The sequence below is a fragment of the Strongylocentrotus purpuratus genome, unplaced genomic scaffold (genome assembly GCF_000002235.5).
Source record: "Strongylocentrotus purpuratus isolate Spur 01 unplaced genomic scaffold, Spur_5.0 spur5_scaffold_8, whole genome shotgun sequence".
NCBI lineage: Eukaryota > Metazoa > Echinodermata > Echinoidea > Camarodonta > Strongylocentrotidae > Strongylocentrotus > Strongylocentrotus purpuratus.
The window spans coordinates 5424805-5439258 of record NW_022145614.1 but is presented as its reverse complement, the minus strand read 5'-3'; the positions used below and the strand labels follow the sequence as shown (position 1 = coordinate 5439258).

Below are 14454 nucleotides of genomic sequence, written 5' to 3'. Positions count from 1 at the left end.
TTACTGAATGACAAACACGCATCATGTTTAACTTTTAAAATAAGAGTACCGTATGCCAGATACTAATAATGTCTACAAATTGATGGTACATTAATAACATTATATAATTACAAAGATCAACATTGTGACTCTTAATCACCTCAGATATATAGCTTTGTTCAAATGTTGGGTTATAATTCATGAAATTCGTTTTCTTACTTTCTAATTATTTTTTTTTTAAACAAAAAAAAACACTGAGACATTTAGACAGAAATCGTCGTTTTTTCGTCGTTTCATTGGTTTGTTAGTTTCATATACATGTACGTCATATTATTTTGTTTGATGGCATGTATACATGTTATATCTGATTTTATCATCTATACAAATTAAATTCATATCTCACACAGACATTTTAAAAGATGTCTGGGAAGACATCTAATTTACACATCAAGATACTTCTTTGTACACATAAAGTGTATCAATTACCAAATAAGATATAATATTCATACTTCTTGAAGTTCTTGGTCCATATTTACCCGATATATTTAGGTGAACAAAATATTTTCAGAGTTCAAATTAGTTGTGTCTATAATGCAACGTGACATCATTCCTTAATGATTTTGTTTCGGAACGACAAACGTAATCATATTATACAATTCATAAAGAAAAGTGTTTCTTCATCGGAAAAAGTCATGTACATGTATTTCATTGGTAATATCAATCGTGATATACTGATAAACGTTTAGGACAAATACGCCATCTCAGGAATGAAGTTGAAATTTGGGCGCGATTGAAGTGCCGGCGATTATGTTTCTGGCGTTTTAAAACTTAAAACCTAAAGAAATGTATGCAGAACAGAAGTCAATGCCGTGGTTTGTCAAACTTCCTGTACTGTTTAACAAGTGGGTAATCGAAAACTTGTAAAATCATGATATTTTTCTCTTTACACTAGAGTGCTACAATCGGTACTATTTATTTCGAGACTGTGTTAATTATTGTGTAAGCAATAACTCAATACTGCGGATCGTTATCCGACCTTTTTAGGGTTTATGTAATCCTGGGTAGATAACCTTATTTTAAAGCTCTACTTACTTTCAAAAGATATACAGAATGAACATGTAGTTGTTTCAACGATAGAATAAGAATACTTGGCTGTTTTTTTCTTTCTTCTCCTGCCCCCTACGAGAATTGACGCATATATTATGACAATATAAGTTATCTTTTATTTCTGTAATATTCATATTATTTTTCTTTCAAAACGCATGCTTTATCAACTTCTTTTTAACTCCTTGATGTTTTACATCTTTAAATATAGTCCATATACTTTCTACATATAGCCTACATGCACATGTATTTTCAGTTGTTAAACATTAGTAGAATTATATGTACATTGCATTAATGGGTTCGAAGTCGCGCTTATGAAAATGTTGATTTACGTTTTCATCTTGTGTTATGTATGACATTTCTTCAATTATCATTATCATTGTTTTATTCTGCTGTCATCCGAAGCTTTCTGGGGGACCATTTATGAGTCGAATCACGGCACCGCCATCAGCCCCAGAGGACAATTCACTGATCAGACACTCTTCGGGTTGATGCTGTGCGTTGTAAATGAAGGCTACCCGGCGTGCCTTTGTTGTCTTTTGGCGCTGGACATGACCGACTTCCAGCTGAACTCGTGCAATAGACCAGTTCACGGTTAGCACATGTCCCAAATGACCTCGAATATCCACAGATTTTCAAAACATGAAGAGGTCCCACTTTGTACATATGGAAATAATATCTCCTACAGCGATGGGGGTGCAACATAAAAAGACTTAGTTTCCCTTTTTCAAAGAGTACTTCCACCTGTGTATCATGGAGTGCACTGCTTGTGCATAAATAAATTACATAACTTTCATGAGCACGTATACAGTATTTTGTCTCCGTGTATTTCACAATTTGGTCTGCAATAACCTTTATCTGCTCATGCTCAGACTGCAAACTATGAACTGGCTTATTCAGAGAATAGCTAGCTGCACGCCACATGAACCAAAGTTACGGTAATTCCAGGAAGAAAATTGATGCCGTAACCGAGTTAAGAAAGAGTGGAAAAGTTATAACACCATTTAATCTTTATTCAATATGTATTAATATTTTTTATTTTATTTCGTTTTTATTAGATATACATGTTCTTAAAATCTTCAGACACGAGCTTTGGTCCGTACATCAGATGATTTTGCAGAGGCGTCCTAAAGATGAAGGCGCCATTTAAGACCCCCTAAAATCCGGCACATGTAAACGATGTAGGTACGTTTTCAAAATATTCTGTAATACGCGTAACAGCAGCAATGCAGGATTTTAATCAATGAAATACAAACATGTACGTGTATTCTAGTTTTGGAAAAACATTCAAAGCACGACTATAAAAAAATGTGGGAAATTTACTTCGAAAACCTTACTTTTCCTTAGAGGCCATGAACATATACCAAGAACATGTCTTATTTCAGAGTACAGTTCATTACCAATACAGTTGTTCTGTCGAGTGCTCATTTTTTCGTCTGCAAAGCCGTTACACAACTGTTTTGATTTTCCTGAAATTGCCATGGCAAAATTGTGTTGGTAGAAAAACAAAACGTTCATGTGTTGCTGAAAATAAAGGAAGCACTCAACAAAAGTGTTGGAAAATAAAGACGATTCGAGTTTTCTAAATGTTTCTCGCAATGAATGGAACAAACTTTTTTGTGCAAATATAACATTTAAAGTTATATGCATCATAATATCATATACATTGCACTATCGATGAATTATTTGTTATACTCTAAATTTGTACAAGTATTTTATCTTATTCTCTTGTGCCATTAATGTCCCTCTTCCTTACTATTATTATTATTCTATCACATTAGAATAGTTTTCTTTATTATCTTTGTCAAGGGCAACAGAGAAATCTCTGTATTATGCGCTGTGAAAGCATTATTTATCATCAATATCATTATTATTCTGTTTTCTAAGAATGACTTACGGGAAATCGACTGTAATGGAAGCTTATCCAATTCAATGATGTAAGATTAAAAGTAGTTTTAATAAGGGGTATATATATGTATCATCTTTAAAGCTGTCATAAGATATTAAGAATATCACCTGTTGTAACAGTTTCACTTCCCACATATAGTAATCGCCACAACTTATAAAATAAGGCAGTTATGAATATAAATATTTCAATGATATTATGTTCAACTACTGTACATGTAATGGCAATTTAAAGAGAAGGTTGAGTTCTGGGAAGATGTGAAAAATAATTTGTGAGCGTTACTCATTCTTATTATGCAAGTGTGGAAGAACATCAGATAAGACTTTTGGCTTTTTACGCCACGTGTTCGTGTAGTCCCATATACACCTTTCTGTGTACAGTGTTTGTAACTTTACCAAGACTTGGCCAAATTTCTTAACATTTTGATGATTCCAGAACCTGGTCGGTTCTGGTCGGTTCCATACCGTTTCTTTCACAATGCAATCGCATGACCATAACTCAACTTCATCTTTAATCTTTTTTTTTCTTCTTGCTTTGTATATATAGTAACTTCAGTTATCATATATAAATGTATCATTCCGTACCATGAAGCTTCGCATATTTTATGTTTTTTTTTTTCTTCTTTAGTCTAAACCCAATCATCTTCATTAAGCTTTGGTATCAATACCGAACATCCAGTGAGTGTGACGTCATTTGTGGTTTGCTGATAGCTGGCACAAAGCAAACATAAGCAGTACCAATGTTTTATGAAACATATAGTTTATTCTACACCCCACCCCCCCCCCCCGAAAATATATATAAATTATATATACACACACTGTACATTTAAATAATGAATTGATAGCATTAGGTATGCTGAAAGAATCTATATTTCAAAATGCCAAATGTATGTTTTATTTCTTGATAAGACCGTTTGGTAATCTTCTTACGGCAATCAACGACAAGTACCGGTATTGTATGTTACTTGCCTTTCCCAAGTCCATATATGGCTAGCATGCACACGTTGTTCAATATAAAATGAGGAAGGCAATCCCTAAGTTTTGTAATATCCGTCTTCTCTACACCGACACCACCCTTAACTAGTACAATCACACAAGGGTAAAATGCAGTTACTAATGATATTATGTTATTAAAATTATGAAGATGTATTTTGTTTTGTATACCAGTAGAGCCTTGAGTAAGTCATTAGATAAGTGCGCTTTATAGGTTGTCATTATTATATTGATTGCAGAGTAACTTTTCAAGATATGCATTCAAAATTTCAAATTTAGTCAGGGGCTTGACAAGGGCAAAAGACAGGCATGCATTTTTAGCATTTCAAGATAGTCAATACCCTGCAAAGCTTGAGAGTATAAGAAGTCCATCAGTATTCAGTAGTCCTCTGCTCCCGGAGAGCTGACCAAGGCATTTAGAACTGCGTAGGGTAAACAGTTCAAACAGTACAAAGCTTTCTACTTTCATCGATACATGTAGCTCTGCTCTCAAGACACAGTGAAAAGTTTTCTTGCATGGATGTTTGTAAATGGTGAGCAATATTGTGACTTTAAAGAGATTGGGTATCTTTGCCTCAATTTTTTTTTAAATCCTGGATTTAGCTCATGCCGCAATCATAATTTATTATAAACCTTTACGTCAGTCTGTCTGATTATCAAGATATGCATGATTGGATTTCTAAACTTCAAAACATGTTTTCCCCAACAGATTTTATGACACTACAGTCTATTGGGGGGGAAATGAGTATAGTAAAAACGGTCACTCAAAGATTTTTTACTTTTTTGAGGCACTTCATGATCACTTTGAAGAGCTGTTTAGGGCTTCAATATTACATCATATCCCGACACTGATAACACATAGGACCATGCATCTCAACTGGAAACATTGTTAAACAATGCCTTTAAGAACACATTGTCAGCACTCCAAATATGATGAATATGGACTGCATGACAACACTTCTATATTAACTGGGAGACACAAGGCATCATCAGGGACGACGAAGCACCCATCATACTGAATCTGAAGCTCCATCACACCAACCATTTTATACCCGTAGTTAAGGAAAAAATGTATACAAGACATGTACCAGAATGAGAAAGTAAACAGAATAATTCTCTTCAGATGCGAATGAATTGTTGGAAGGATGAGAGGTGATAAAATGAGAGAGTAAAAGTAGAGAGGGAAGGAAGGTAAAGAGACTTGAAGTGAAATGAAACTGGAGACTCAGAAACTCAGAAAAGGGCTAGATTTTTTACTCCGCAATGAGGAAGTTTGATGTTTAACAAGCAACAAGTGAAGAAAATTCAAGAGGGTTCTGTTTACCACTAGACTAGAGGTTTACATACCGGTACATGTCTTGCATTTCTACCCAGTCAATGTTTTAATGTACACGTATAGCAGGTGTTTTGGAATGGTACATGTCACATAACAATTGGTTAATCCCCAACATCCAACAGCTTTCCAATCCTTCACAGGGGGGAACATACATTTTGCAGATGTAAGTGCAACTCATCAAGACTCGTTCACATAATATATGTCACAGTAACCCTGATTCACATTCTATATCCTGTAACAGTAGAGCGAGGAGGAATGTTGTCTTTTTTCAATCCCCACTTTCCATTTAGTTACATGTTAGGAAAAAAATATGCTGCAGTTTGTCAAATCATGTGTGAACAGTCTTTACCAAGTAACATAGGACTTGGAACAATATAACCTTTGGTGGTCTGATCCTTTTCATCAGGACACATCTTTTCAGGGTTTACACCATTTAACATGTAGCAACAGATTATGAATTATCATAAAACTATTGTGTCAGTGTGTGAGTAAATGTGTGTTTTGAAAAGAATTGAAGAAAAAAAAAACATGTAAAAGTTTGAGTGTCATTGTATTCAAAAGATAGCAGAAGTTGTAGATACTTACCCAGCAGCCACAAAAGAAAAGTCTGGCATGCATACACAACATATTTAGAGCAAACACAGATTAAAACATTATGTGCTCCGCATCATGTTGTTTAGCACACCATAACTAAACCCTTGCCTGCACCCCGTGGATTCTTTGGTCTTGGCAGCTCAGGGATGTACTGGAAGTTCCTTGTGAAAATTTTACTGGATCATATTTTCTGGAGCTGTCTCATTTACCTACTGCAGGAAACAGTAGATGAAGCTGCAGGCTGTGAAGTGTTTAGTCCAGGTCAGAGAGCAGTAATTTCAAAGACTGTAGGCTGTTCACTCTCATTTTGACAGTGTGGTGAGCTCAGAGATTTAACTGAAGTGCCAGGAACTATTATAATTTCCACCTTAAGCTGAAGTTCTGGTGAAACTGTTTGATGTCAATTATCATTCGAAAAATGGGCTTGTAGAAGTCGAGGACAGTAAAGCTTAGGAAAGTGTCTTCATCTTCTTCCTGTTGAAATGCTGTTCTCTGCAAGTGTTCACAACATCTGTATCCGTTTTCCCCCCACTCTTTTCTGGATGTGCAGGTTTCTCAAAATATCATCTCTCTCCCGTAATGCTTTCTCAAGTCGTTTCTTCTCTTGACCATTGACTAGCTATCTACTTACCAGTAAATCCCCCACAAAAAAAAAAAAAAAAAAAAATCTTCCACTGAAAAGCTGGAAGGCTCCAAACCAGTAGATACTGTGGGGTACATGGAAAACGAGTAAAATCGGGCCTTGAAATAATTTACAGGTAAAAAAAAGACATTGGGCATATTTATCCCAAATTAATTCAAAACAGACCCCCCCCCCCAAAAAAAAAAAAGTACCTATTTTCAAAAGAGGACATGACAGCAAATCTATGTACATGCTAAAAACACAAGAATATGTGTATGTATTTCCATCTCCACATGAAGAATATTCAAGATAAAATGATTTGCATGAATCCATTCATGTACAGTACTTTCTACAATCCTTATATCCAAAACAAAAAACGGTAGGCACTTTATCTCTGGGAAGCTACAAAAGAACTCTGGGAAAAAAAGAAGACTTCTGATGAGGTAAGAATTCTAAAGAATTCCTGTAAAAGAAAAAATATGTATTTCTGTATGAATGATTTGTATGCATTTTATCTAGTGTTTATCATCGCCACTGCAGCACAAAATATGAGCAGCACTACTACTTGTACAGTACTACAAGAAGTAAGTTGCCTCAGTCAGTAGAGTCTTCCTGTTGAATCAAAAATTATGGGTTCCGATCCAACCCAAGCTGATGGCTGAAGCCTTTGTAGTGTGTCAATGTGCCCCTCTCGTTTGGTCAGCACAGACTACATCTAGGGAGTTGGACTTGCCCCCCCCCCCCACCCCCCCCCCCAAAAAAAAGTCACCCCTGATATCATAACTTCTGGTTATTTACATAGGATCCTAGTAACAGGTATAACTTGCTTGTAATAAAGATAAAAGTGATGATGTCCCCACCAGAATGACAAAGTCTAATAGGTGTCCTTTTATATTAAAGTCAATAGGAAGACTAGACATCTGTCAGGCTGACCAGGCTCTACAAAGGGAACGGCATACTGAAAACTTTTCCATTTTATTTTATTAAGCGATATTTAAAGGGAACCTCACCCGAAAAGATTATTGTAGGTACGCTGAAAGAAAAGATTCATGCCTATAGATGTACAATATTCCTTACGGGATTGTACAATACTGGTAGATATTTTCAGATTGATGTAACGCTTTTTAGCACGACATGGGCGCAGCTATTTTCTTGATAATGTTACAAACCAGGCGAACTTGTACATTAACCATGCGAAGGTCATAGCCGAGAAGGTAAAACTAATATTGGGTAAAAAATATATTAACAGGTTATCAACTGTAACTTATTTATTTAAAAATACTAAAATGTTATGAAAATTTGAACTTTCGTTGGAGTCTAAAACTCTGAGGGATCATTGACTCCAACAATATTGTTCATAATGCTTCATTGAGCACAAATGTAGTACTTCATAGCATCGTTTTTATTAGGTATTGTCATTTTTTTGTTGTTTTTATATATTTGTTTTATTTATTATTTATTTTAATTTTAAATGCTGTTTACCACATCGCAGAACAAATTATGTTTTGATGAAGTAATTTGGTTTCAACTTTCAAATGCAGTACATGGTCAAGTGTACTTTGTTGTTCTCAATGTGTGGGTATTTGCAAAGTGTAAACACCCGCCATCTTCATGGAGGTTTGAATTTAAACCATGATCTAAACTTCTACATTTTTATCAAAACTTGATCATAAACGTAAGTTGCCTGTCAATTTGATATTAGGACAGCCATGTACTATGCTTTCGCAGGTTTAAATCGTGGGTGAAGATAAACATCCTTCGTGCATTCAGAGTCAGACTTATGCTTATGTGCATATATGGATGTCTTTAGTGTGTACAAGACCAGTAACATCCTCAAAGTACAGGAAAATTGTATGAAACTTGTATAAACAAATGTATAAAAGAATCATTGTAAACCATAAGGAGAGTACTGACTAGTCAACATCAGTTTTTTTTAAATTGCCTGAAGAAACTAGTCGTATTATGTCGTAATGAGGTCAGTTGATAGCACAGCTGGCCAACCATCAATAGTCAATACATGCTCACAATAAGCCTCATCCAGTTATATTACTTTTGTACATGTACGATGTGATATTCCAACAAGTGTTTCGTTATGCAGTGCTTCATTATACAACTTTCAGATCAGGAACAATTGTATGACTTATCGTATACCGGTAGTTATACAATGATTTCTGATTATTCGGAACTTAGGGCTTATGTGAACATGGTAGCATGTGAGGCTGCAGAAATGGAATTATCCATCTACAGCTTACAAATAGAAGTGGTGTCATTCTAAGCATACACCAGACCCAGTCTCACTCAGCTCTCTCATCATTTGCTTTATGTCCAAAAAAAATGTTTACTGTTGAAAAATGATGCTACCGACTTTCATGTTTCCAGAAGCTTCCAAGACATGTATTTTTTAAACTGTACTATTCCACAAGTTCTTATAGCAAGACTTACATCGTTTTACAAAATCTGCAAAATGCATCATTTGAAAATATCTAAAGTGAGATATGTAAAGAAGAATAAATTGCAGTGACAGTGATTGACAGGTAATGAAAAGTAGAAAATAATATCAAGAAAAGAAAATATTATCAAGAAAGGAAAATATTTAAAAAAGACGAGGCGACAGAGCACATATAAGGAAGGTGAAACGAGATAAGGATATCTGATTATATTTTCACCATACTAAGTGTTGACTTGGGCTTCTGCTTATGGTTACCGGTACATTGTACATGGATTCATTCTTTTTACCATCTGGTTAAAAGATTTTTATAATTTAGGTGCATATTACATCCGTTTAAAAAGTTTTAGTTAAGTGTAGTTTTTGTTATTGATTTAATGTATAAGGATTATCATTAGTGCATTATTTTGAAAAGTTTTGAAGAATCTTTGTTTGGACTGTATCAAGGGGGCTTTTAATTTGTTTTAAATTTTATTAAATATTTACCAAGGACATAGGTTATTAGGTTTGTCTATTTGTGTAGTGTTATTCTTTTCTTGTAAGAGTAAAGTTGTACTACTACGAAGAGTTCATCAATTTAAAAGTCCATCACAAAAATAAAGAAGAATTATATACAGGGTACATACATGTATTTAAATAAGGAAGTTGTGTATAAACAAGGTATAAAACAAATAAAACTTTGAGAATGAAATGATGCACGAATATGTGCGACCTACCAGGGTATTTGATATACTAACTTGTGTGAAATGAATATCACAGTTAACACATGTTGTATAGTATTTATGAGCAACTACATTGTATTATCAATTTTTTCATCTTTTGACTTTGGTTGCTTTAAAATTACTGTTACATGAGTACATGACAAATGTGTTACAGTAACGTATTACTTGAAAAACTACAATAATCTAAAAGTGTTCGTTTAGTGTTAGATAAAACAAATTTGATTCAATTGTCTCTCAATTTTTCTCTGTTTCAGTAAAATACTAGTCACCATCATTCACTAGATGTGTCTTTGAGTCTTGTTTTAAAATTAATTCTCAAGTACCGGGATGTGATTTTTTTATAATAAAAACGGTTTTAAAAAAAATCATAAATTTTAGTCATTTAGAGCTGTTATAGATCAAACATAACCCGACATATATTTGAGTATTTATTATAGATTACTGGACAGATTACAAAACCACTCTTCAACAACTACAAATAGAATACAAATGGAAAGCTCCTCACAATAATTATTTATCAATTTCAAAAACTTTCACTTCTTTTTTTTTTTATTTTTTGCTCTTATTACAATAAAGTACAATCTTTAAGTTCATGAGTTTGACATTTGGTAATCATTTTTTTTTTTTAATGGAGGCCATTTTTATTAAACTCCCATAATATTGCTTCTTGCTAGTTGCTACACATTCTATTTTCAAGTAGTCTATAGGTTTATCTTTTTTTTCTTCTTCTTTTCCCCTTGTGTTTAAAGTGTACCAATCACCTAAAAAGATTTGTGTACATCTATTGTGTAAAAAATCAACATAAATAAATTTAAAGAAAATAAAGGATAACCAAAATCCCCAAGCACAAAACCTAGGTCTGACTTGGTTTCTGTGCGGCTCTTATTCTAGTCTCCTGAAGTAACATTTATGGTGAGAGTGTATCTACTATCTAAATATGCAATATCTCTCTATAGAAAAAAACATTTGAAGCTCATATCTTGAATATAATATTGGGACATGATAGACCAAAATATTAGATGGTGATTGGTACACCTTAAACACGTCATGAAGAAAAGGGATAAACAAGGAAAAGTAGTATGATTTTTCATTTAGTCCGTTCAATTTCAAGGCACAAATTAATTTCCATACACTGGTAATGGAATGTCGGGCTACATGTACATGAAGTAGAGTTTCCTGATGATGCTGTGTGCTGTGTCTGTCAATTTATGTAGCTTTCAAATTTCTTTTTTTTTTAAAGAAAAAAAAATGAGTAAGTGAAGTCTACAAATGAGAATCCAAACTTTCAAAGCTAAAACTTTCCTCTACTTTAAGTAGACTAAAAGTCCACTAAGTAGACTAATAGTCCAATATGTATTCTAAAAAGAAAAGAAAACCAAATTAGTCCTTGCTCCACACAAGGGATTGCAACTTGCAAGCATCAAATCCTACATTTTGGGCAATTGTGGTAATATCAAAAACCCTCCATGTATATCACTCTTCTTTTCTCTAAATCATTTTACTCTACAGTACATGATGTATCACCATCCATATGTTTCTGCAGTTGAGTTAGAGTCACAAGTCAGCAGCAAGTCGCTGTACTTCGCTGTGCGAGGAAAAACAGAGGTAAAAGCTTTACAAGCACCAGAACTCCACTCCAGTTTGTTGGTTTTAATTAGTTTCAATATGAAATCACACTCTTCCTTTTATGACTTTTGTTCCTGTTTTTTAAAAGATATGATAACATGTTCAAAAAATTAAAGTTAAAATAGAGGTTTTCAGGGAACCCATCAAGTATCAACACCGCGTTGCGTGTAAACATTTAACATGAGAGTAAACAGGGAGTGACCTCTGTCATATCGAGTTGCAATTAGAATGCAACCCTCACTAAAAAATAAAATAATTTAACAGGAGCTTAAAGGTATATGTAGTGAATCCCTTTTGCAGCCAACATCAAATTCTGTAGAACTTTAAGAAACAGTTTTTTCACTAAGTTTCAGCAAAAGACAAAGGTCATAACATAAGATTCTGACCCACTAATTATTGCAAAAGAAGTTCAGATAGAAACATTCAACAGAAATTATTTGCTTATAAGTCTATATTACATCTTCCCTATGGACTTTAGCCTGAAAAATCATCTGGATTCTTGCATGTCTGTTATGCAGGGCAGGGTTTCATGAAACGGTCATAAGTACAAGTTCACCGACATCACATTGAAATGTGTGTTAAACTTGTACTTATGACGGTTTTGTGAGACGCTGCCCATGCTTCACTCGTCACAGTTCACATGTCTCACTGTATAGCTCAGTCTCAGCTTACATCATTTAATTTTCATTCTCAGTCACATAGTCATAGACTCAACCTCACTCAAGTCTAAACCTAGTCTACATTCAATTTCCAGACAAAATGTTTGTAATCACATTACTAGCTGCATACTTAATTGCACTTACTGTGTGTCCGAAAGATAAAAAAGCCCCTACCCTTTAAACTGTTTTTTTATTAAGATGGCTGGGTGCAAAATTACAATACATACCGTAACGACGAAGGGGTGCGGGGGTGCGTGCATGAAGTTAGCAACCGTAATAATGATCATCACCGTCATAATGTAATGTAAATTACTTACATGAATTTAATGAGGATTCCAGATTACAGTTGCTAACATCACACACGCGCACATAGTCGGTACGGTATAAGTTTGCAATTGTATGGTAATTATGCCGCTGTTGGCCGTGAAACCCGTGAGAAAGTGTATATTATGTCTGTTTTTAGGAAAAATAATCCAAAAAGACTAGAAAATTGACACAAAATGGGTAAGATACCTAACAACTTTTAAATCATAACCATTGTTTGAATAATTGATGAAGATTTAGAATCTAGTTGATTTTTAGGTAGACCCTACGTTTTACTTTTTAGCAGGGTATCTCAACGCAGGAGTTGCAGGTCGTCAAAAATGGATACGAATATACACTATAGAAACTACGTCACGGTGACATGACTACAGACTAGCGCCAGATGCAGATGTTTTACTTTCAAATTAAAAATGAGAGATCAAATCGATCTTGAGAGTTAGAATTTAGAAATTACGGTAGAATACCAAATTCTAGTTACCGGCCCTAGCTTTAAAGTAATTAAAGATGAAGGTGAGTTCTGGTCATGCGATTGCATTGTGAAAGAAACGGTGTGGAACCGACCAGAAAAGGTTGATCATCTAGCATATAAGAATGTGTGTGTATTGCAAGCTCTGGAATCATCAAAATGATAAGAACTTTGGCCAAGTCTTGGTAAAGTAACAAACACTGTACACAGAAAGATGTATACATGTATGGGACTACACGAACACGTGGCGTAAAAAGCCGCCCCCCCCCCCCCCCCGATTTATACGATTTTACATGCATATTTAGAATATGAAGGCATTTGAAGAGCCATGCTTTTCTGGGAACATGTCTTATCTGATGTTCTTCCACACTTGCATAATAAGAATAAGTAACGCTCACAAATTATTCTTCACCTCTTCCCAGAACTCAACCTTCTCTTTAAACTAAGACGTGTTTGCATGTTCATGTTTTTTTCTCAATACAAATACAAATTAAAATAGGAATCCTTGATCCAAATTATATCAACATACAAATTACAATCACACATACAGCTACAGCAACAGCAACCTATCCAAGATTTATTGGCCATGCCAACGAACAGTCGTGCTTGGTGCGCGGTGCCGCTGCGCCGGGCAGCTGCGTGTTCTGCATGCTGCGCTACCGCTTGATGAATCCCTAGATCTATGGCTAAGCATGCATGTTGTATAAGAAGAGAGCGAGACATAAAATGCAAACAGCAGTTACTTCAAACCCGAGATCTTCTTCCAGCTACTTTCTCTTTACACTGTTTATCACTTGGCACCCCCTATAATAAAAACGTGGAGAAGAAGACCGAATGAACTTTTAGATTTCACCTTCCAATGGCCCTATCTTACCTCCTAAAGTCTGCTTTGATGGATTCTTCCTTGACTCTTTTTCGGCTGAAAAATGGCGACAAGCAAATCGGCAACATTGAGTTGAAATAATGATTTCACAAAATAATAATTGCGCCATATTGAGAAAAAAAAGAAAAAAATAAATATATACAAGATGTTGTACCACAAATTATTATTTTTTTAAATATACACGTGTGTCTATGATTGTTAAATATACACGTGTGTCTATGATTGTTAATAACAGATTTTTGTTAATCAGTAAATTATAGTAGCACAGTGGAAGTATTTTTTTCCATACAGAGATCACTGACCTCAAAAAGCGAGTATTTACAGACATCTCGCCCTTACGAATTTCGGTCAGACATCGACAGTACACTAAACTTAGTTGATCCCTCCACTATTTTGGAGATTCCTGGAGTCCAATCCAACTGGTTAGGAGCTTTGGAAAGTTTGGATAGCATAATAGAACGAAAGGCATCAATTCTGTATAAAAAAAAGAGGGATAGTAGTTTAGTAGAAGAAGGGCTATTCTGAATTTCGGAACTAGATCTAGTCATGGAAAGGTAACATGCAGAGTAACGGCGTCGCTTGACCTTTTTCAGTGGGGGGGGGGGGGGGGGGGGGTTGTAGAGGCAAATGTCCCAATGTCTACAAATCTAACCCTTTAAACCCGGGACCGAAGGCTAAAAAAAAAATTGCCGATCGACCGTCATTATACATCTCAATGATTTGAAACTTCTGCATTGATAATAGTAGGCCTTACACAAGGATCGAGCAAGAATACCGTCACAGCTGACCCGATAC

The 14454-nt window shown here is 34.9% G+C and overlaps 1 protein-coding gene across 2 annotated transcripts in view; it reads right to left on the bottom strand.

Annotated features, from left to right (window-relative positions):
• Positions 1-13747, bottom strand: part of LOC100888204 — a 32044-nt gene extending 18297 nt beyond the window's left edge. The window contains exon 1 of one of the 2 annotated variants that reach the window (XM_030975920.1): positions 13651-13747. The gene's annotated coding sequence lies outside the window, so the exon portion shown is untranslated. Of the gene's footprint in view, positions 1-5902; positions 6573-13650 lie in introns of those variants that run through there. The other variant, XM_030975921.1, reaches the window with a different exon arrangement.
• Positions 13748-14454: the final 707 nt, after the last annotated feature.